The 23,527-nt window shown below is 41.9% G+C and overlaps 1 long non-coding RNA gene across 2 annotated transcripts in view; it reads left to right on the top strand.

The window, feature by feature from the left end:
- The first annotated feature begins 280 nt into the window (after window positions 1-280).
- Window positions 281-23,527, top strand: part of LOC120638380 — a 133,561-nt gene continuing 110,314 nt past the window's right edge. Inside the window, exon 1 of one of the 2 annotated variants that reach the window (XR_005660018.1) lies at window positions 281-425. This is a non-coding gene — a long non-coding RNA (uncharacterized LOC120638380). Of the gene's footprint in view, window positions 426-15,638; window positions 15,677-23,527 lie in introns of those variants that run through there. The other variant, XR_005660017.1, reaches the window with a different exon arrangement.

Consider the following 23,527-nt stretch of genomic DNA (forward strand, 5'->3'; position numbering starts at 1 on the left):
GCAGGCTCTAGAGAATTGCAGATCAGTAAAATTTATGAACAGCCAAGTCAGTGAAGTTAAGTACACCTGAAGGGATTTGTCCATACACAAAGCAGAAAAGAAAGGGAATGGAAAAAAACCTTTTCATGGGGTGGAATCCCCTGCCAAGGAAAATAGAGGTTGTTGATGCACATTTGAGCGGAAGGGAACTCAGAATGATCCCAAAAGACATTTTGGAGTTGGGAGGATGTGTTTCATTGCTAGCACGTTCAACCGTTTTGCAAATGGCTGAACATTCCACCCGGCAAAAACTCAAACGGATGCTGTTAAATGTCCGCTGGATAAATACTTTTTTTGTGGAAGTTCAGAATTCAGGAACTAATGTGGATCTTGCCAGTGGAGGTTTAGAGAATAATGATTTCACTTAAATGGAACCAGCACTTCAGGTAACATTTTATCAATCATTCAATGATATTTATTGAGCACATGCTGTTTACAGAGCATTGGTCTAAGCATTTGGGAGAATTTAGCAACTCAAAGAGCTTACAGTCTAGAGGGGAAGATGGACATTGAAATAAATTACAGATATATACATAAGTGCTGTGGGGCTGAGGGTGGGGTGATTATCAAGTGCTTAAAGAGAACAGATCCAAGTGTCAGAAGAGAGGGGGGGAAAAGAAGGCTTAAGGGGGAAGACCTCTTGGGAGAGATGGGAACTTAATAAGGCTTTGAAGGAGGGGTCTCACATGTATAGAGGGGGAAGGAGTTCATTCATTGAATCATATTTATTGAGCACTTACTGTGTGAAAAGCACTGTATCAAGCACTTAATTCCAGGCCAGAGGGAGGCTGTGGGACAGTGGTCAGCAGCAGGAGCAAAACTTCAGTATAATTGAGCTGGTGTTAATAACAATAATAATAACAATAATAACAGTATTCATTAATCGCCTATGTGTGAGACACGGTACTAAGCTCTGGGGGCAAAACCTTACTTAAAAATCACCTCCTCCAAGAGGCCTTCCCAGACTGAGCTCCTCTTCCCCCTCTACTCCCTCTGCCATCCCCCCTTTACCTCTCCGCAGCTAAAGCCTCATTTTCCCCTTTTCCCTCTGCTCCTCCACCTCTCCCTTCCCATCCCCACAGCACTGTACTCGTCCGCTCAACTGTATATATTTTCGTTACCCTATTTATTTTGTTAATGAATTGTACATCGCCTCGATTCTATTTAGTTGCCATTGTTTTTACGAGATGTTCTTCCCCTTGACGCTGTTTATTGCCATCGTTCTCGTCTGTCCGTCTCCCCCGATTAGACCGTAAGCCCATCAAACGGCAGGGACTGTCTCTATCTGTTGCCGACTTGTTCATCCCAAGCGCTTAGTACAGTGCTCTGCACATAGTAAGCGCTCAATAAATACTATTGAATGAATACCAGCAAATAGGATTGGACAGAGTTCCTGTTCCTCATGGCCCTCACAGTCTCAATCCCCATATTATAGATGACGTACTTGAGGCACAGAGAAGTGAAGTGACTTGCCCAAGGTCACAGCAGACACATGGTGGAGCTGGGATTAGAACTGATGACCTTCTGACTCCCAGGCCCGTGCTCTATCCACTACTCAGGCTGGGCTGTGGTAGGGGATCCGGGAGATAAAGTAGGAGGAGGCGAGGTGATGAGTGCTTTAAAGCCGATGGCAAGGTATTTCTGTTTGATGGAGAGGTGGATAAACAACCAATGGAGGTTCTTGAGGAGCGGAGAGACTTGGAACGAAGGTTGTTTAAGAAAAGTGATCTAGGCAGCAGAATGAAGTATGAACCAGAATGGGGAGATAAAGGAGGTCAGCAAGGAGGCTGATGCAGTAGTCAAGAGCAAGACAATAAAAGACTGAATTTGAAACTAAAGTGGAGCAAATGTAAGAATAACTGATTTTTAACAAACACATGGACAGTGAAAAGAAGGGGTAAAAATACCATGTACTGGCTAATTTTTCATTGTAATCCCTAAGACCGTGGCCAAGAGCAAGTTCACCCAACTCAAACTGAGTTGAACTATCGAGTCCTCATAGCAGAACATCAAAATCTATTTTAAAAGTATTGGAATAGTACCATATGAAAAGACGATCAGAATAATGACTACCCTCTCGTGTAGAAAGTTACCCTTTGCTCTTTATGAAAATTCTGTGGTAAATTCAAGTGACCTCTCCAGCAGATTTTAGAGCAACATATTAGTAATAACACAAAAGAATTTCAGGAGTTCAACAAAGAAAAGGAAAAGCTCCTACAGGAATGTCAGGAAATGAAAAACTGTAGAGAATTGATGTACCCTGAATGCATTAAGTTTATGTTGCATTTGTTTTTAATGTATTAATGTTGGTAATCAAGTGATTTCATTGTGAAAGGGGATCACCCTTACAGAGGAATGGACTAGGAGAGGCTTTGAGAAGCAGCGTGGCTCAGTGGACAGAGCATGGGCTTGGGAGTCAGACATCATGAGTTCGAATCCCAGATCTGCCACTTGTCAGTTGTGTGACTGTGGGCAAGTCACTTCACTTCTCTGGGCCTCAGTTACCTCATCTGTAAAATGGGGATTAAGACTGTAAGCCTCACGTGGGACAACCTGATGACCCCCTATCTACCCCAGCACTTAGAACAGTGCTCTGCACATAGTAAGCGCTTAACAAATACCAACATTGTTATTATTATTATGGGGAACATGCTGTGTGCCTAGCTGTACATTTATTAGTGTTCTTTCTCTCTCACCTGTATGGTGGCCAGATGACAAATCTGTCACTAGCCATTCTTCTGCTGGTTCGTCCCCATCCTGGTACTGAGATAGCACCGGGCACATTTAGGTCCAGTATTTGTATTTTCAGAAGTGGCACTTTCAGCCACATGGATTTAGGAGGGGAACACAAAGGTTCTGGAGCTTAGTGGGGTGTCAGGGGTCCCCCATGAGAAAGGATGTTGATTCCTTAGGCTACATGCCTGGCATAACACATGAATGATGGTACTCCATGCCTCCTGATCCTGTAAGCAGGAAGACTGTCAGGGACCATTCCAATCTCCTGTGTCTGTAATTGCTGAGCCACAATGGTTGTTTACCCCAAGTGATAAATGTACCACCCTTCATTTCATCTTACTGGTGGTCGGGGACCTTGAAATAATAAAAATAATAATTGTAACGATATTTGTTAAGCACTTACTGTATGTCAGGCACTCTACCAAGTACTGGGGTTGATTCATTCATTCAACCATATTTATTGAGCATTTACTGGGTGCAGAGCACTGAACTAAACGCTTGGGATACAGGTAATTGGGCTGGACAAGTCTCTGTCCCATATAATGCTTACTCTTAACCCCCATTTTACAGATGCGGTATCTGAGGCACAGAGAAGTAAAGTGATTTTCTCAAGGTCATACAGCAGACAAATGGCAGAGTTGAGATTAGAACCCAAGTCCTTTTGACTCTTAGGCCCATGGTCTATCCACTAGGCCATGTTGCTTTCTAATGTACAGGACCAGGACTATTAATTCTAGATATTGTATACAGTCCTCACTTGTCAGTAAGGAGTGCCTTTCCAAAAAGGCCAAGTTTCAGTGCCCTCTGGAATTCCAATGATCAAGTCATTCATCAGCCAATCAATCAATGCTATTCATTGAGCACTTATTATGTGCAGAGTAACAGAGTTGGTGGACACTTTCCCTGCCCAAAACGATCAGGGGAAAGAATATGGGTTGGAGAGTGAGAGGATATGGGTCTTAAAGCCAGTTTTGCCACTTTCTTGCTGTGTGACCATGGGCAGGTCACTTGACTTTCTCGTGCCTCAGTTTCTTCATCTGCGAAATAGGGATTCAATGTCAATGTCCCTTCCCTTTAGTCTATGATCCCTATGTATGACAGGACTGATTATCTTGTACCTACTCCAGTGCTTAGTACAGCATTTGGCAAATGTTAAGTGCTTAACAAATACCACACATATAATTAGTAACAGTATTTTTATGGTATTTGTCAAGTGCTTACTGTATGCCAGGCACTGTTCTAATCGCTGGGGTAGATACAAGATAATCAACTTGGACACCATCTCTAACCCCCACAGATAGGGTTTATAGCCTTAAACTCCATTTTACAGATGAAGTACCTGAGGCCCAGAGAAGTGAAGTAACTTGTCCAAAGTCATTTAGTTAAATCTAAAACTGAAGTAATTCTATGGAGTGTTCAAGTCAAAAAATCACACTGGCCTCAATTATCTGGATATTTTTAGCCAGTGCTTTTTTTTTTCCCTTGAATCTTTCAAATAATCAATCAATGAATAGTATTTACTCATTGTGCAGAACACTGAACTAAGTGCTTGGGAGAGCACAATGCAATAGAATTAGTGGACACATTTCCTGCCCATAACAAGCTTACAGTCTAGAAGGAGCTTACAGTCTACAGGATTCAATTCTCCACTTTGCCTGATGGTCACTAGAAAAATCCAAATTATCTTTCTGGGTTTTGTTGAAACATGGTCTGTTTTTCTCAAACACCTTAATATGTTTTTACAACCAATTCTAACGAGCCCATTTTACAAATCCCAAATCTCATAAATTCCAAGGGCCGTTGAAAGCAGAGGCGGAGCATGTCCACCGGGCATACCTGGAACTTTTGGTTCCTTAAGAGAAGCGTTTGGGCAGAGAAACGGAAAATCCAACCTCCATTCAGTCAACATACTCTGCCCAAGGCCCAGGCTGCCTCAGCAGCTGGCAGCCAGCATCTGACCAGCTGGGTTTCTGTTTAATAGCTGCAGTTTTGAATGCTACGTTTTTTGGTTATTTTTGCAGGAGATCTATTTGTGTTTTTTAAAAATCTGATTTTGGTAAAGAGGCCCAGAGACTGTGAAACGGGCACATCCTTCTAACTGCTAGGCATCCAGCAACCACAGGAAATACTCCAATATTTTGAAAAAGGATGGATTTCATACATCTTATACGGTACCTAGCAGCAGGTTGTGATTATTCCTTTTATTTAAAGAGAGCCCACGGAGTCATTTCCAGAGGGGGCTGCAATTGAAGGTAGATTATTTTTTTCATACCGTACATTCTTCCCGGCTGAATGTTGAAAATGGGCAGGAAATTGAGGGACTTGAAGTGGCTCAGCTGAAGCCAGGTCAAGCCGTGAAGCCATTTAAATATGGGGGGATGTTTCCCTGTACAGGGCAGCTACTTCTGAATAAAGCAGGTGAACTAAGAGAAATAATAACTAGGGTATTTGTTAAGCACTTACTGTATGCCAAGCACAGTACTTCATTTTAATATCTGTCTCTCATGCTAGACTAAAGCTGTTTGTGGGCAGGGACCACGTCTACCAATACTGTGGTATAAAATGGTGGTATTTGTTAAGCGCTTACTATGTGCAAAGCACTGTTCTAAGCGCTGGGGGATACAAGGTGATCAGGTTGTCCCACGTGGGGCTCACAGTTTTAATCCCCATTTTACAGATGAGGTAACTGAGGCCCAGCGAAGCTAAGTGACTGGCCCAAAGTCACACAACTGGCAAGCGGTGGAGGCAGGATTCGTACCCATGACCTCTGACTCCCAAGCCCGGGCTCTTTCCACTGTGCCACTCTGCTTCATGGTATGGTACTCTCCCAAGCAATTAGTATGGTGCTGTACACACTAAGGCTCAATAAGTACCCTTGACTGCTTGCTTGCTGGCTTGATTGTACTAAGTGCTTGGATGAGTACAAGATAATCGCATCAGATACAGTACCTTTTATTCATTCAGTTGTATTTATTGAGTACTTTCTGTGTGCAGAGCACTGTACTAAGCGCTTGGGAAAGTACAATACAGCAATAGAGACAGTCCCTGCCCACAGTGAGCTCACTGTCTAGAGAGGGAAAGACAGACATCAGTACAAGTAAACAGGAATCAATACAAATAAATACAGTTACAGATATAAATATATTATATGTATATATAATGTATATATTACTGTTGTGGGGCAGGGAGGGGGGAAGAGCAAAGGGATGAGGAAAAGTGGGGCTTAGTCTGGGAAGACCTCAGTACCTGTCCCACCTGGGGCTTACAGTCTAAGGAGGAAGGAGGACACATTTTGTATCCCCATTTTACAGATGAGAAGCGCGAGGAACAGGAAAGTTAAGTGACTTTCCCAAGGACACACAGAAGGTAAGTGGCAAAGCTGGGATTAAAGCCCAGGTTCTGTACTCTGACTCCCAGGCCCATGCTCTTTCCAGTAGGCTTCACGGCTTCTCTAATTTACTCAGTTTCCAGACCGAACCAAAATGTCCATGGAGGCGACAGACTTGGCAATTACACCTGAATCCTTGGAGCGGACCGTGAAGGTGGAAACGGATGCTGCATCCAAAGCGGATGGTTACTATCTCTAAAAAAAAAAAAATGGTGGTATTTGTTAAGCGCTTACTATGTGTCTAGCACTGTTCTAAGGCTGCGGTAGTTACAAGGTAATCAGGTTGTCCCACATGGGGCTCACAGTCTTAATCCTCATTTTACAGGTGAGGGAACTGAGGCACAGAGAAGGTAAGTGACTTGTCCAAGGCCACACAGCAGACAAGTGGCGGAGAGAGGATTAGAATCCATGACCTGTGACTCCCGAGCCCGGGCTCTTTCCACTAAGCCACGCTGCTCTACCTGGATGTTGTTTGGGGGTGGGATTTCTGCTGAGCAGGCTTGGGAATGGTTGGAACTCAGCAATGGTAACCAGACAAAGAAAGTCAGCCCAGATGTTTGCTCTTCCCAGAAAGGCCTCCCAGCTGGCACTGAATATGTGCCCAGGTTCCCTTGCATCAGACTAGAGGGAGACAGGGCAGGCTTTCAGTCCTGGCCATTAGCATAGCAGAAAAGAGGAGAAGCTGCTGGCAAGAGCTGTGAGACATCTGTGTATACTTCTTCCTTAAAAGGCCGAGGGGAGGAGAGGAACAGGGAACAGAAGGTGGGGGAACATCAAGCAAGCCTCAGTGAGAAGCTGGATCTAGGCAGCAGCCAAATGGCTGCTTGAGAGGTTGGATTAGAAGATGCTGGAATCCTGGAAAGCAGAGAAAATTCCCCTGGAAAAAGGTCTCCGGCAAGATCTTTACTTACCAACCTTTAACTCCATTTTTGTCTTGTGGATGTGTGTGTTTGCGTGCTTGTGTGTTTTCAGCAAGTGGAGTGGTGAACCTTTGTTTAACACTGAGCAAAATGAGAAAGAAATGAAGTGCTCTCTGGATGGGTTACAGGGCGGCCTTAGAATTTTAATGAATCTTTGGGCTCTGGTCCAAGCAGTAGTCCTAGATCTTCCAGTTAGTGGTTGATGCCCAAAGGAAAAGGTGTCTTCTCAAATATTTAATCAGTCAATCGTATTTATTTAGCACTTACAGTGTGCAGAATACTAGACTAAGCATTAAGGCTCAGTTCTCTTCTAGGTGTACCTTGAATAAGGCAGAAGAAACCAGGGAGTAGCTGAATCAGTACTTTTCACAGAATTTAATCCAGATGGAAAGAGCATAGGATGGGAATCAGGAGACCTGGGTTCTAATCCCAACTCTGCTACTTCTAGAGAACTCTGCTACTTCTACGCTGATTCTAGAGAAGCAGCATGGCTCAGGGGAAAGAGCCCGGGCTTGGGAGGTCATGCGTTCAAATCCCACCTCCACTGCTTGCCAGCTGTGTGACTTTGGGCAAGTCACTTCACTTCTCTGTGCCTCAGTTACCTCATCTGTCAAATGGGGATTAAAACTGTGAGCCCCACGTGGGACAACCTGATCACCTTGTATCCCCCCAGCGCTTAGAACAGTGTTTTGCACGTAGTAAGCGCTTAACAAATACCACCGTTATTGCTATTATTATTACTTGCCTGCTGTGTGACTTTGGGCAAGTCACTTAATGTCCCTGTTCCTTAGTTTCCTCATCTTTAAATGGAGATTAGGTAACTGTTCTCCTTCCACTCCAGCCTGTAAACTCCGTGCGGGACAGTGACTGTGTCTAATATAATGAAAGTATCGACCCCAGCACTTAATACACTGCTTGGCACATAGTAAACACTTAACATATACCACACTGTTATTATGATTGTTATTATTAACTATCTAGGAAAGTCAACCTACAAGAGAAGAGAGTGCTGACAGTGCTTTCAGGAGCCTAATATTCTCTTACCGGCCTGTAGGAACTCTGATATTCTGTTGCCAAACACTATCTGTGACTCTCCCGAAGGATATTGTACTCTCCCAAGCACTTAGTACAGTGTTCTGCACACAGTAAGCGATCAATAAATATTGTTGATTGATATGCTTTTTCTCCATTTTCTATTTCTTTGATTTTGTGTGCATCATTGGATACAGTGGAAACAGTACTGTTTAGGTAGCAAAACTCAAGGATAACATTAAATTCTGGGTGCCAAAGGAATTTTTTGTCTGTTTATGGTCTTTCCCAATTGCAGGTGTGCACATAACCTTGATTTTCTTCAAACTTAGTATGTACAGATTTGTCCTGACTCTGAGAAAGAATACATAATCATTTGCTAATAATAATAATAATGATGGTGTTCAGGGATCATTAGGTGCCAAGATCTCTACTAAGGACTGTGATAGATACAAGATAATCAGTTTGGGCACCATCTGTGTCCCACATGGGGCTCACAGCCTAAGGGGTGGGAGAAAAATGAGGAAACTGAGGCACCAAGAAATTCAGTGGCACAGAACAAGCAAGTGGCACAACCAGGATTAATAATAATAATAATGTTGGTATTTGTTAAGCACTTACTATGTGCAGAGCACTGTTCTAAGCGCTGGGGTAGACACAGGGGAATCAGGTTGTCCCACGTGGGGCTCACAGTCTTAATCCCCATTTTACAGATGAGGGAACTGAGGCACAGAGAAGTTAAGTGACTTGCCCACAGTCACACAGCTGACAAGTGGCAGAGCTGGGATTCGAACTCATGAGCCCTGACTCCAAAGCCCGTGCTCTTTCCACTGCGCCATGATTAGAACCCAGGTGTTTTCTTCTGAAGCAATCATTAAGGTAGTCATTCACTAGGTATTCACTTTTAACAAGCCTTATAAACCTTTAGAGTTGGAAGTGTTTCCCAGTTGATTGGAAAATATTAGACTCAAAAGTTCTTGTTTCATGAAATCAAAATCAGAGCCGCTTAGCTGTGTAACCCAAAACTGTAACCAAAATTAGGCATTTAAAGCTATCCAAAAGATCCTAAATTCTACCCAGAACCCTTTTGGAGAGTTCTGTGAGGGCCCAGGTGATCATAGCTGAACCAGATCCCCAAAGATGAGTCAGGATTTAAGCAGTACCTCAAATTGGGAAGAAGAGCATCAGAAAATTCATTCATTCATTCAGTTACACTTACTGAGCGCTTACTGTGTGCAGAGCACTGTACTAAGTGTTTGGGAAAGTACAGTGCAACAATAAACAGTGACATTCCCTGCCCACAACGAGCTAACAGTCTAGAGTGGGGGAGACAGACATCAATACAAATAAATAAAAATACAGATATGCACATAAGTGCTGAAGGGCTGGAAGGAGGGAAGAGCAAAGGGAGCAAGTCAGGGCAACGGCAATATAAAATAGGTCGAACTTGATAGATCTTCTTTCCATCCCTGTTTCATTCCATTGGTAATGGGGAAGAGGTCAGACAGCCTATTTTCAATGCTGATTCAACCAACCTTCTATCATAACCGCAGCATTTTGATGGACTTGTACAATCAATTTTGCTTATTAGCTACCAGAACCCAAATCTATTGATAATATCCAAAGCTGAGACTCCCTCATCAAAGCAATGTTTTTCAAGAAGCTTTGTAATCAGATAGTCCTTAAAGGTTTCCTAAATTTAACCTGAAGCTGAAATGACCAATTCAAGACCCCCAGGCCAACTGCAAAGCTAAAGCATCCTCCTTGAGATTTATGTCCCACCCCTAACAACTCCTGACAGGAGATATAAAAGTCATTTAAGACTCCAGACAAACTGCAGAATTTACAAAACCTGATTAGCTGATCACCAAGGGAATTTCAGCATGAGGGTGGGAAGATATGAAACATGGGAAAAAAGTCCTTGGAAAATGTGGATGGAAAAACTAAATAGCAATAGTTTTAGCGTGATTATTAAATGTGCTAAAACCCCACTCATCATTATCAATTCCATCTCTCACTTCACAAATCAGAAGACAAGATTATGAATGCATTCAAGGTGTAAAAACAGTATGTAGAGCTTCCATTGAAACTTAAAGATGAAAGAATGAAAATTAGCAAAGAAAAACACTAATTCACCCAGCAAATGTAAACTCCTCAAGGGCATGTATTTTCCGTGACTGTTGTACTCCCCCAAGCATCTATGATAAATGTTACTGAATGAATGAATAAAAGAATGAGTGAATGGAAAACATTTGAAATCCATCACTCCAGTAAATGTGCTGGCCAGTAGTATTAGTAGGTTCCAGAACAACCTGGGAAAACTTCCCTTCTTCTTTAACCTGTTCTGGACACAGTCACTCCTCCTCCCCGCCATCAATGAAACCTGGTTTTCCCCAGTTGACCCAGTCTCCCCTGCTGCTTTTTCCAGAGGGTGTCTCATCTTTTCCAGCTCCCCCAGACTCACTGGGAAGGGGGGAGGTGTTGGTTTTCTTCTCACAGCCCACTGCCATTTTGCCCCATTGCACCTCTCTCATCCCTCTCTTTCCTTTCCTTTGAAGCCCATATCATCTGCCTCTACCATCCACTCCAGATACTAATCACAATCATCTACCATCCTTGATGCCCCATTTTGAACTTTCTGAACCATATTGATCCTTTTATCACATTTATTCTCTCTTTTCAATCCCTACATTGATCATTGAGGACTTTAATATCCACATAGATGTTCCTGATGACCTTGTCACTGCCTGCTTTCTGTCATTCCTCAACTCCACTGATCTCCTGCTCCACCCCAGAGTGCCCACTCACCAACTTGGACACACACTTGGTCTCATCATCTCTAGCCACTGCACAATCTCTAACCTCATGGACTCTGAAGTCTCCCTATCTGACCCCAACCTTTTCACCTGCCTTCTCTCCAAACACCTCTTCCTGGCAAATCTGTGCTGATCCCCCACAGAAATTTCCAATCTTTTGACCCTATCCAATTTTTTCAGGTCATCATGCCCTTTTTAGCCTCCAATCCACTGCACCTCCCCTGACTTTGCCATCACTGTAGACAATTACATTGTACTCTCCCAAGTACTTAGTACAGTGTTCTGCACACAGTAAGCACTCAATAAATGTGACTGAATGATTGAAGGGTTTGATTCAGTCAATCAGTGGTATTTATTGAACACTTACTATGTGCAGAGAACTATGCTAAGAGCTTGGAAGAGTACAATAGAGTTGGTCAACATAGTCCCTGCCCATATCGAGCTTATAAAGGGGGAGACAGACATTAATATAAGTACACGATTCATAATACATAATTTTTAGTTATGTATATAAGTGCTGTGGGCCTGAGGATGGGTTGAATACCAAATGTCCATAGGTCAGAGATCCAAGTGCGTAGACGATGTAGAAAGGAGGAGCCAGAGGAAAAGAGGGCTTAATTGAGGAAAGCCTCTTATAATAAATACATTATTGGCTGAAGCATTACAAGTCCCGTTACTAACAGGAGTAGAGCTCTAGATATGAGGATGGTGTCAAGGAGGATAATGAACACTCTGATCCTCCAATACTAATCATAATCATGGTGTTTGTTAAGCACTTACTATGTGTGAAGCACTGTTCTAAGCCCTGGGGTAGATCCAAGGTAATCAGGTCTGATATGGTCCCTGTCCCACATGGGGCTCATAGGCTTAATCCCCATTTTACAGATGAGATAACTGAGGTCCAGAGAAATTCAGTGATTTGTCCAAGGTCACACAGAGACATGTGGTGGAACTAAGATTAGAACCCAAGTCCTTCCTACTCCCAGGCCCATGTTCTGTCCGGTAAACCACATTGCTTCTGAGCAGTCACGTCCTTTAGAGAACAGCATGGCTTAGTGGAAAGAGCACGGGCTTGGGAGTCAGAGGACCTAGATTCTACTCCCAGCTCCTCCACTTGTCTATATGACCTTGGGCAAGTCACTTAACTTCTCTATGCTTAGTTATCTCATCTGTAAAATGGGGATTAAAAATGGGAGCCCCAAGTGGGACGATTTGATTTCCCTGTGTTTACCCTACCGCTTAGAACAGTGCTTGGCACATAGTAAGTACTTAACAAATATGATAATAATAATTATTATTTACAATGGCATCACTATCATACTTTTCAAGACTTACAGGACATACTTCTCTCTTCATCAGTTGGCGTGTCAAGTGTTGGTCTGACCATTGTCTGAATGGAGATCATAGAGTCACACGTAAGCCGAAACAATTGGTCTCTTATGACCAGTTGTCAAAAAGAAGGTTTAAAGAGGAGCTTTGGCCAGGAGCCAAATTTGAGTCATTGAATGGTTGTGTTTTTTCTCCCTGCCCTTGATTATTTGACAGTGATGGCATAGTATTACTGCCTCCGATTGACTTATGCGGAAATAACCCAGAAGAGACATGGTGACTCTTTTTATTTATCATCTAATGTGGAATGCCAAAGGCCACTGATTATCAAACAGTGTTTCCATTGCCCCAGTAGAAGTTTTTGTTCTTTATATTGGTGGGAGCAGAACAATTTAGAGTGATTTAAGACAATCTGTGAAAGTAAACCAGAACATTATTATAGCTTCTCTCTGCATCTGTTTCCTTTCAGTCTTTGAGGTGTGTCTAGCAGGTAAATCGATTTCTCACCTGGAACACTTTGTCAGTTTTATTTAGTATAAAGAAATGGAAAGATGTAGCAAAGGGGATATGGGAGGGATTACTTGAAAGGACCTACATCAGCTAGTCCTGAGAATAGTTTTGTGTGTGTGAGTGTATGTAACAAGGTTAGCCCCTGAAAAAGGGTTTGGATTGGAAAACCACTACTATTATTTCATTAAGGTCTTTGTGCATAGAAAAAGGCTTCCTGCAGGTATTTTGACTTTTCTGCCAGAAAAATCTAAAAACCTTCATTTCTGTAGTGCAATCTAACAAAACAATCACTGTTATTTACCCCTTTTGCATTAAAAAGAACAATTTTCCCGAGAGGGCACAGTTTTGACAAAGTGTAACTATATTGTGACTATGCTTTTAATGTTTTCTTAGGCTCTGGTTCACACGAAGGGATATAAATAACTTTTCTAGACCAAATTGGGTGCCTAGATTTTGCATTTTAAATGGGAAAAGTTCGTATACTGAATCAGTATTCACTTCACCTACCCCTCAAGCTATTTTGCTTTATAACTGTGGCTTAGTGAAAGATGGTTTTTCTTTGAATGGATAGTGTATGTGTTGTTGTGGCTTTTAGTCTCCTCTGGGAATCCCAGCATTTAGCATTATAGAGAAAGAGTTTTCTGTGACCTTTGTTTAAGTAGCTGAATAGTAACTTAAAAAAAAACAGTGAGAGAGGATTTTAATTCTCTCAAGTGTCCCCTCTAGAAAACAACATCTGCTGGGACTCTAGTTTTCCCCCTCTCTTTGGTTAGATTAACCTTTCTCTTGAGAGAGTTTCACTCTCATGACTGTGTTTTGATTTGAATGATCAATCCACACTGGTGGCATAGATTGCTACTTCCTAAAGAAACCGTGTTAATGCGCAGAAAGGTTCACAAAGAGAAAGATGCTTAATGAAAGTCAGTTCAAAGCCATGGAATCATTCTCTTTTTTAGGCTGCACAGAGGTCTCACATACCCCAGAATAGAAATCTTGAATTGGAAAAGCAGTGCCACAGATAGGTTAAGTCATTTTGCTCAGGGTCACTGAGGGAATTAGGAAACAGAATGAGAATGCAAACTTGTGCCCCTGATTTACTAATCTCTCACCTTGTCGTTGAGGTTTGCTGCTTCTCTGAAGTGATAGGGCACAAGACTCTCAGAGTTCTTTTCCTTTTTCTCTCTCTCACTATTTTCTTACAGCATTTGTTCACTTTAGAACTTGCCCTTTAAAATAACTAACACCTTTGAAATCAAAACCCCTCCCCTCCTGCCTTAACCCTTTTTCTTGGGCTTTGTACTGTTGCCAATCCTACACCATATCTCAGTTGGCTCTTCAGTGAAATGAGTGTCACCTCTTCCCGACAACTGAGACTAAGACGACCTAGAGGGGGGTTAGAAAATAGTTGTGAATCTTAGCCCTTTCTGTAACAAAACACCACATTTTTCCTATAAGCATCATGTACCTTATTGGTGGAGAATTCGTCACTGTTCATTTTGTTCTTCTCCAGAGCTAAGTACAGTGCTTTGTCCTCACTGGACACTCAGTAAAGACTACTTCTTGTACTGCTACATGAGAGAACTATGGATTTCCTTTGGCTTTGGACTTCGGTTTAAGTATCAAACATTTCTATATTTGATGGAGGAGTTGAGTTGGGGCCCAAAGTGATGGGAGGAAAATCTGCCAAAGTTTTGCTTTTCCACGCTGAAATTTTAGGGGATAGGCAATAATGAAAATCAAGTTTCCTTCTTGGTTCAAATATGCTTTTCTTCTTTGCCAGCGTAATGTTACCCCCAGCCTAGATTTTACTCTGACCATAAAAAGAATTACTCCTTCTTACTCTGCCATATCAGCTGGCAGTCTGACTTCTGGACAGTATCATCTCAGACTTTTGAGGTATAGGCTCTCCCTTCTGCAACATTAGTGCTTAGTACAGTGCTCTGTACTCAATAAGGGATCAAAAAATGCATTTGAATGATTGCTTGAAAACACATGAACCACAGAAAACACCCCCAACACCCTCCACCTCCAATGAGCTAAAGTAAGGCAAAGTTCTGGGTCCAGTTTGAGGGTAGTCACTGACATTTATTGAGCACCTACTGTGGGGAGTACTGTAGTAAGCACTTAGTAGAGTACAATATTTCAAAATTCCAAAGGAGACTGGGGAGAAATGAGGAACAACATTTCTGAAAGACACAGAAAATCAGACCTCTGGGGTTTTTTTCAAAATGTTAGGTTAGATTGAAGAGGTGGAGGCTGAGAAGTGAATTCACAAAATTCCTTCAAGGTAATAAATGTTCTTCTCCAATGAGAATATAAGAGAAAACCAGTTTGTTACATTATGCCAGATTTAGGTTAAATATGAGAAAGCACTTCTTGGCAACAGGAGTTGTGAAATTCTGCAACTGGTAAATGGATCCTCCTTGGCTGAAAATTGTTAAAAAATAATATCCCAAACACCTTTCTTGGGTGCTTAGGGAGAAGGTTGCATTTTTCAGGTTTCGTCCAATTGAATGACACCATAATTCTATGTTACTTTTCCTATAAAATGCCAAGGCCATCATGGGTACTCAATAATCCTAAATGCCCCCTAACACTCCCTAAACTAGTCACCATGTTGGGACTGCCTGTTGTGATAGGTAGAAGACTTAATGACTACAGTTAATTGGTTCCAGGTGAAAGCCACTGCAGGTGTTCAGGTGAGCAGAGTGTTAATTAATTGCAAATGAGGTAGGCAGATAGGCCGGGAGGAGTATGAAGGAAGAATCTTGGTAAGGAAGGAATAGGATGAATTTTGAATTCTCTTTCCTGGTATCAAGAGTTTCAGTTCTCTGTTCTGCAGTCATATAACTTCTGCACTACCAGAAAATGGAGGCGTGAGCAGCAGGCAACTGCCATACAAATACTTGGTAAGGAAGTATTTATCATCAGCCTATCTAAAGCAGGAACTGAAGATGAAAGGTCAAAGGACTTTGATAGCCTATCTTTAGCACAGGAACCAGCATATGTACATCTAGATATCAAGATGTGTAGCTAAGTGTGTGTGTGTGTGTGTATATATATATAGCTAGATACATATCTACATATATATAATGTGTGTCTGCATTTTAAAAGTTAGCTCTAGGAAATATATATCCTATAGATTTACTATCTAGTCATGTTTGCCCTTAGATCTTTTCTCTGGAACAGTGCCATATGCATGTATGTATTCCAGTATTGGTGGAAGTGATTTAAAGCAAGAGCGTTGTAAGAATGTTGACAGGCTGATATAGATTGGTCTCTCTCTTTTGAAATGGAGAAATACTTCCAAGCTAATCCTCCTTTAGGGTCTTTAGCCAAAAATTCACTTAAACTAGCTGTGTGGTAACTCTTCCTAGTGAACCACACTATATCAATCAATCAGTGGTAGTTATTAAGCATTTGCTGTGTGTAGAGAAGCAGCGTGCCTCAGTGGAAAGAGCACGGGCTTAGGAGTCAGAGGTCATGGGTTCTAATCCCGGCTCCACCACTTGTCAGTTGTGTGACTTTGGGCAAGTCACTTAACTTCACTGTGCCTCAGGTACCTCGTCTGTAAAAGGGGGATTAAAAGTGTGAGCCCCATGTGGGGCAACCTGATGACCCTCTATCTACCCCAGCTCTTAGAACAGTGCTCAGCACATAGTAAGTGCTTAACAAGTACTAACATTATTATTCTTATTATTAGAGTACCATACTAAGTATTTGGAAAAGTATAATATAGTAGTGTTGGTAGACATCCCTGCCCACAGCGAGCTTACATTCTACACTGCGAGACAGACATTAAAATAGATTATATGTACATAGATCTTTAAAGCCACTCACGCACCACTGATTTCTCCAAAATCTCAATTTGAAGAGAGTCTGGGTTTTATCTAAAACCATCTGGATTAGATGTTCAAAAAAACACTCACTTGCATCTTTATGCTTAGCAATATGCTGGCCGATAATTATGCTCTTTTATTGTTGTTAAATGACAATGTGTTGTGGGGCTATTAGTAATAAGCCTTTTATAGCATGCTCTGTTTTGTTAAGGGGTGAATGATAATGTTTTATTAGTTATGTCTTGTTGATGCTGTCTTATGAAGTTTTTTAACATAAGGAACAAATCTTTCCCAGGTGGTGATGTCTGGGAGACAGATGTTCAAAAACCCAGGGTGAAGACCTACAACTTGTTCTCTGATGTATTTACATATCCTTGGCTTCGTGGTCTCTGTGACTCAAGGTTCCTGCCTCTTCTCTGAAGAGATTTCAAAGCCTTTTCAATGGCTTTATACTTCATAGTGATTTACTTCTGTAAACTCTGTGGCGAAAGAGCGAACCTGAAAGCGTTAAAGAACTCTCTTTAAACCCAACTGTATTACTCTTCAGCCACTAGCCTACACATCAGGTTGGAAAGCAAAGAAATTGAAACAGTAATAGCCAGATTAGAAGCAAACCAGATAAATATATTGGGAAAGTGGGGAACAATATAGTCCCCTGCTCAAAAGGTATTGATGCTACGTTGGACCTGGCTTTTCCCTCTCTGGGTACATAACCAGTTAGTCAAAGTTTAGACTGCCTGCAGTGTGGTCATTTGGGACTAGTGTAAATGTAATATCAGAGTTGGGCCAGTTAGAACATCAATATTCCAATCTGAGATTACGAACCCTTGAGCCCAAGGGCCAAGCTGTACAGCCTTGATTTTAGTTGATGATTCTTTCCCCCTCTTGTATCCAAATATAGTACTAGGTTGTTGTGTTTTTTCTCATTTCTCATCCTCCTTCCTTTACCAAATTTCTGATATAGAGTAAATCTCCATAAGCTGTGATGGGGAACTTCTCTGACCCAAAGCCACCTCTTCCTAAAAGCCACAGGAAAAAACTAGTGATAGAGATAGAGAAGCAGCGTGGTTTAGTGGATAGAGCACAGGCCTGGGAGTAAGAAGGCACTGGACTCTGATCCCGGCTCCACCACTTGTCTGCTCTGTGACCGTGGGCAAGTCACTTAACTTCTCTGGGCCTCAGTTACCTCATCTGTAAAATGAAGATTAAGAGTGTGACCCCATCTGATTAACATATCTACCCCAGTGCTTGGCACATAGTAAGCACGTAACAAGCACCATTAAAAAAAAAAAAAAGAAAGACACTGACTAAGGCCTGTCCATAAATAGTATAGTTCCAAATTCAGGGAATCCATAAGAAGTATAATCAGGTCTCTTGCTTGTTAGAGTTCTGAACCAGAATTCCTCAAGAGGAACAGGGTAATTCTATTGCTGCAATAAAAATTCCTCTGCAAGAGTAGGTCTATATTTTAAGCAAAATCCCCTGGCTCTGGTGTTTTGAGAGGGTCCTTTGGAGGACTGAAATTTCCATCCAAATAAAGTAAGCTTGTTGAGGATGAAAAGGACAGAAAATGAATATCTAAATCTGCCCTTGTCAGAACTAGCATGAGGGGTGTGCATATAAAGTGTGTGATGTGTGTGCGTCTCACACCAGAAATGAGATGAGCAAGAGGATCTGAAGACAGGAATTCTGACCCCTCTCTCTTTCTCTAGGCTTTGATATTGCTGAGTCGATCTGGCAAAATTGCCTTATGATTTCTTAAATACCTTTTTGTCTAGGACAACTTCGGTGTTTTGAATCCTGAGGATGCTTTCTGGCACTTTATGGTGGCTTTCTTGATTTTCCTCAGTAGTCAGCCTCGGTGCATATAGTTCTATAAAAATTGACAATTGGGAGAGAATAGGCTTCTGAATTTACATTTTCCTGGCACCTTGCCATCATGGAAGTTTCAGGGTCACCATGGTACCATCTCATCCAACTTTTCATCTTACATAATCTGACAATTTGACACAGACATCCTGCTCCTGTTAGGCAAAGTTTGTCTTGTGGGGAGAAAAAAAACCCCCTCACTTTCTAAAGAGAATCAATACCTTTTTCAGTGATGTAGTACTTTGTTGAAAACTGTGAATGGGAAAAAAAATGAATAGCCAGTCCTCTTTATTGATAGCTACTGCTCCTTGGAGTTGTTCAACATATTTTATTCAGTATTCTGTTTCAAGTCTTTCTTTGATTTTGGGTCAGTGTGCCATCGTGCTGACTACTAGAAGTAAAGGGCTTCCATATCAGCCTCTGGTCGACTGACAATGAGAGAACTTTAGGAAGAGCCACTAGCTCAGCTAAGAAAGGGAAATGGGACCACTTCAGGACTGTGTGCAATCGGAGTTAGTAGAATTGATCTTCGGTTCAGAGTTGACGCTCTTAACCGTAGGACCACATCCATAGGGTAAGTGACTTGGAGACAGAATCTCTCGCCCCCTTTGACTATGAAAATAAAGTAGTAGTAAACTGTATTTGACTCTCCCAAGCACTCAGTTAAGTGCTCTGCCCCCAGTAAGCGTTCTATAAATATCACTGACTTATAGGCCAACTTTTCTGGCACCTTGCCAATTGTGTTGAGCATAACTCAGATGTCAGTGGTTAGGAGAGGAAAGATATGTTCTACCGCCTGCAGAATGTGCACTCAAATTTATTTTTGCAGTAATGCTCATGGTTTATGCTGAGCCACCCACTCTTTTCCCTAAGTTATGAGTGGCACAAATTACAAGATGGTTGAGAGGGAGTTTAATCAGTCATAACACACAGCGGATAATAATAATAATTCTGGCATTTGTTAAGCACTTACTTTGTGCTAGGCACTGTATTAAGCACTGGGATGGATACAAGCAAACTGGGTTGGACACAGTCCTTGTCCCACGTGGGGCTCAGTCTCAATCCCAATTTTGTCGATGAGGTAACTGAGTCACAGAGAAGTTAAGTGACTTGTCTGAGGTCACACAACAGACAAGTGGCAGAGCTGGGATTAGAACCCACAACCTTCTGACTCCCAGGTCCATGCTCTATTCACTGTGCCCTGCTGCTTCTAGCTCTCTCACTGTTAATTATATTTTCTCCTCTCCCATTCTACTCCAGTTCTTATACTTCATTTCTCTTAAGCCAATCTAGTCCCTCTGCCTTATTTTCATCTCTCATTTTTGACCTCTTGCTCACACCCACCTTTCTTACTGACTGTTAGCTCATTGTGGGCAGGAAACATATCTACCCACTCTGTTATATTATACTCTCCCAAACCCTTCTTAGGCAGTGCTCTGCACACAGTAAGTGCTCCCTAATGTGATTGATTCAATTCTGATTGACCACAGCTCTCTCCATCTTCAAGGGCCTTCTAAAGCTATTTCTCCCCCGGAAGTCTTCCCTGATTAACTCTCATAGTCTCACCCCACCTCCCCACCTCCTGTGACTTCAGTATTTCCGTGTCACCTAAGCCCTTGGGTACTAGACCGTGAACCCATTGTTGTCCAGGGATTGTCTCTATTTGTTGCTGAATTGTACTTTCCAAGCACTTAGTACAGTGATCTGCACACAGTAAGCGCTCAGTAAATCTGATCGAATTGAATGAATGCATGTACATATCTTTATATAAATGTGTGTGTGTGTGTGTATATTCATATATATTCATTTCCTTATCTTTATTTTTGTGTCTGTCTCCCACAGTAGACTGTAATATCCTTGAGGTCTGGGTTTATGTCTACCAACTCTATTGTACTCTCCCAAGTGCTTAGTCCAGTGCTCCCCATAGAGTAAATGCTTAATACTACTGATTCATTAAAGTCCTGACCATAGAAGAGGACTGGATTTGAGGTCTCTGAGGGTTCACTGAAGTTCTAGGTCTCTAGGAGTCTATATAAAATAAGGGAAAGGGTCAGTGGATAAAGAACCAAACTTAATTTGTTAGCTTGGTTTTTCCACATGATAAGTGGTGCCTATGTGGGCCCTTAATGAATACTTATGATGAAATGTGAAAGTGCAAATGCAGACTCACCTCTCTATCTTTCCCCACATAAGTTTACCAAACCTTGATAAATAAGCTGATAGGTGATTCGTGGTAGTTGGGGGTGGTGAAATGCCAGAAGTTATCTTTGGTTTATCTTTAAGGTGGCAGAGAGGGAAATGATCTGCAAGTTACTACCTGGTGTGGGGGGTGGGGGGAAAGCACAATCACGTAATCTCAGTAGGAAAAAAAATACAGAAAACTGTGCTTGGGCTGTAGGGTTTGCCCAAGTGGGAAGTAACTGAATGTGTAGCTCAAATAGGGAGAAAAGTAGATTATTTATTTATTTTTTGGCTTTATCTTTGCCTAGAGATGTAAATTACTGAACTCAGAAGCAGCATGTACTAGTAGAGAGAACACAGGCCTGGGAGTCAGAAGACCTGTGCTCTAATCCTGGTTCTACCACTTGCTTTCTCTGTCACCTTGGGCAAGTCATTTAACTTCTCTGGGCCTCAGTTTCCTCAACTATAAAATGGGGATTTCATTTATTCAGTCTAATTGAGGCTTACTGTGTGCACAGCACTCTCCTAAGCACTTGGGAAAGTACAAAACAACAATAAAAAGACACATTCATTGCCCACAGTGAGTTTAGAGACTAGAGGGGGGAGACAGACATAAATACAGATAAATACATTACAGATATGTACGTAAGTGCTGTGGGGCTGGGAAGAGGAAAAACAAAGGGAGTGAGTCAGGACAATGCAGAAGTGAGTGGGAGAAGAGGAAAGTGGGGGGCTGCTCAGGGAAAACTTTTTGGAGGAGTTGTGCCTTCAGTAATGCTTCAGGCGGGGAGGAGAGAGTACTTATCAGGTTTGAGGAGGGAGTGCATTTCAGACCAGAGGCAGGAGTTGGGCCAGGGGTTTGATAGCAAGAGAAGCGAGACCAAGACATAGTGAGAAGGTTAGCACTAAAGGAGAGAAGTACGTGGGCTGGTTTGTAGAAGAAGAATAGTTAGGTGAGTAGGAGGGGGCAAGATGGTGGAGTGCTTTAAAGCCAATTGTGAGGAGTTTTTTTTTTTGATGCGGAGGTGGATGGGCAACCACTGGAGGTTTCTGAGGGAGTGCGGTGACCTGTCCTGAGTGTTAATGACCTGCACATTGGAGAGAAGTACGGAATGGATTGGGGATAGACAGGAAGCTGGGAGGACAGTGAGGAGGCTGATGCAGTAATCCAGGAGAGATAGGATGAGTGATTGTATTAACATGGTAGCAGTTTGGATGGAGAGGAAAGGATTTGATTCCTGTCCTTCCTCCTACTTAAAAATGTGAGTCCCATGTGGGACAGGAACTGTGTCTGACCTGCTTATCTTGTACTTACCCAAATACAGTGCTTGGCATATTAGAAGTGTTTAAATATCACAATGTATTATTATTATTTATTATTATCAAGATCCCATTTACCTTATTTTCTCTTATTCAGAATCTAAATACAGACTGGCCAACACACATAGAGGGTTTGCTCTATTAGGAGCGTTTTGCAGTAAGTAGAATCTGGAACTTGAGTCGGGACATGGCAATTTACCTTTAAAGACCAAAGACTGTCAAAGACAATGGCAGATGCCTTCTGCTAGAATTTTGCTTGAAAGGAAATGTCTTTAAGAACCTAAAGACAAAGCCTAAATTGGGCAAGGTCTCACAGGATCTCAGATTCTGTTTGTTCTTTTAATGGGGTAAAGGAAGAGAACAAAGATCCATCTTTGACTGCTACAAGGGGGAGGGAGATTATTCCTTTGAAACCATTAAAAGAAAACTACAGAAAATGACCCATTTTGGGTGTGTATCTCTCCATGCGTTGATTCACCTTACATTCCTTTTTTCCTTTTCACTTTCCCCACTCCCATCCACCCCTCAACCTGCATAGCTATAATAACTGACTGAATGTTCTTCCTCATTCTATTTATACCTGAGCTTTCTCGGTGACATTTCTGAGGCTTCATTCATGAGGGACCAGCTGTCAAGTAAGAAGAACATGAAGCTCTCTATTTTGGATTGGATATGGGTTGCTTGTCTGGATCCTTGAATTGGTTTGTAAATGTTCAGAAATATTAGAGCAGTCTGTGTCCAGTTGCTCAGGAGTGTGAGTTAATCTAAGCCTGAATCTACTACAGCATGGAGATATGCGGGAAATTTGCTGGCAACCAGTGAATTATCCTAGTCCAGTAAAGCTAAAACAGAAACTAAGGAAGCCATTATAGAGACTAGAGAAACTGACCGAGAGGAGGCAAGTGAACAGACGCATTTTCTAGGCAAAAGCCCTAAATGAAAACAACACGACATGGGTGGCTTAAAGCAGCTGAAGAAGTTGAGGGGTGAACTAATTGCATCTCTGAGTAACAGACATAAACACATAATTCTAGAAGGAAAAAAGGCTGTGATTGCTGTTGAAATGTTCGGAAGAGTTAGCGATCAAAATGATTGTGAATGTGAAAGTTATTACTGCTCAAAAAACACTTTATATCAGGGTTAATTATAAGGAGATTCTGTAGTATAATTAGTGTTCTTCCTATGGAGGATTAAGGGGCCCTCCTAAATGGCCTTTTTGATTGCCTTCTTCCTTTTTTTAATTTCCTCCTTGTCCTTTTTGATTATCTACCCCACGACCCTCAGGGCTCCTCAATGTAATACAATTAAAATAACATTTTTGTGTTAGAGGGTTTTATTTTATGAGCTATTAACCCTCTTTTTGCCAGGGCCCTGATTTTTAATTTATTTTTTCCACTAATAAGCCCAACAATACTCCACAAGGGACTACTCTGCTAACAGAGAGGGCCAGAGGGCTCTGCACACGGTAGACACTCAATAAATACTATTACTTGATTAACTTCCCTCTGTGCAAGCGTCACCCAAAAGCTTGGTTCATGGTATAGAACAAGG

The sequence above is a fragment of the Ornithorhynchus anatinus genome, chromosome 5 (genome assembly GCF_004115215.2).
Source record: "Ornithorhynchus anatinus isolate Pmale09 chromosome 5, mOrnAna1.pri.v4, whole genome shotgun sequence".
In the NCBI taxonomy this organism is placed as follows: Eukaryota; Metazoa; Chordata; class Mammalia; order Monotremata; family Ornithorhynchidae; genus Ornithorhynchus; species Ornithorhynchus anatinus.